Raw genomic sequence first — 1,856 nt, 5'->3', positions numbered from 1 at the left:
TAATAATAATAATAATAAAAATAATAATAATAAGAAAAACTAGAGGTGCTGAAGTAAGCTCTCCGGGCCTCATGCAGAACGAAGTTGTGATCCTGGAAACGGCACACATAGTAAGAAGAGTGATGGACTCCTAAGGAGGCAGGATGCAACCCGGAACCCCACACTATAAATACCACCCAGTCGAATTGGAGGACTGTGATAGAGCACAAAAAAAAAAAAAAAAAATAATAATAATAATAATAATAATAATAATTACTGGTAAAGGTAAGAAAGTTCATATTTACACACACACAGATGTTGTATTTAGAACAGCTATTAATGTATGTGAACCATTAAATAAATGAAACTTTATAGCTAGAATAAGTACAGTCAGTAATACGAATGTCCATTCTCGCTTAAATTTAAAAGCTATTGTGGAGTCAAGGCCAAAAAAAAAAAAAAATTAGCAATAATAATAAAAAAAAAAACCAAAAAAAAAAGCCAAGTGTTAACTGTTTGCACTGGCTTAAATGACTGTTTCAGTGAACTTATCCAGTAAATAATGTATACATAGATAGACAGAATAACGCTGAAATCAATTGCTTTAGTAGCATCATTTCATCCCTTCCAGGATTCTTCATATCGCCAGAGCTGTTTCCGATTACTCAAGCTTCGGTGCTGGATACTCTCACTTCGTGGTATTTTCAAGTAGTGGGTAACTTACAATGTGGGTAAACAGCGCTATTCTCTTTCAATGAGTAGGAAAAGTATATATATATATATATATACATATATATATATATATATATATATATATATATATGATATATATATATATATATATATATATATATATATATATATATATATATATATATTATACTATATATATATACATATATATTATATATGTATGTATGTATGTATGTATGATTGTATGTATATATATATATATATGTGTGTGTGTGTGTGTTATATATATATATATATATATATATATATATATATATAAGCGTGTGTGTGTGTGTTTGCATATATCTTTTCTTTAGCGGGAAATTCAAATTGGAAAGTGCATTGGTTTATGCAACTGGCGGGGTTCCTTTGTTTATTATCATAATTTTAATCTGGTTTTGCAGGTTTTTCTTAAATATTTTTCTATTAAAATTCATCCACTTCTTTTATCACTTCAGCATTGGAACAGTAAAACAATGTATCATTTTTCATATTCTTTTATTACAAAATGATCTGGTCTCGTGAAGAGACAATCACAACGGAATGTATAAAAATATTGACGGAATCTCTTCATTACTGAAAAAGTATATCCTATATACAAATATGGTAACATAAATATAAACTGTATCAATATATACAAGACAGTCTATCCTTGGTTTATAATGAAAATGCCCACGGTGAGAGCACACGTAAAAATCTGGACAGAAAATTTAGCTTTAATTCTGGAACCATTCATCTCTCACGACTTATTTTAATGACAAAGATGATAAAACTACTACCTAGTAATTTTTCGAAGAAGCTTCAGGATAAAAATTACAAAAACATTCACAATATCCTATGATGAGTTTTGAGGAAACCTGTCTAACCGTCATACTAACGACAATAATTTAACCATCATAAATAATCATTACGTAAAATCTCAATGTGCTTACTGCATAAATGACTAGTACCAAAGCAGAAAATGAGTGGTACATGAGATTCTGACAGTACAATATAAAAGACTTGTGTTCGGGGATCGCTTCTCATGCCTAGTCCCCGGAGCAAAAATTCAACTACATATATATATATTAAATAAAACCTAACGACGAATAGGAACAAAATTGGAAAGTCCTTAAGAAAGCAGTTATACCATCTATGAGTGCTCA

The sequence above is a fragment of the Macrobrachium nipponense genome, chromosome 5, assembly GCF_015104395.2.
Source record: "Macrobrachium nipponense isolate FS-2020 chromosome 5, ASM1510439v2, whole genome shotgun sequence".
Classification (NCBI taxonomy): Eukaryota; Metazoa; Arthropoda; class Malacostraca; order Decapoda; family Palaemonidae; genus Macrobrachium; species Macrobrachium nipponense.
This window is presented reverse-complemented; position numbering follows the sequence as displayed.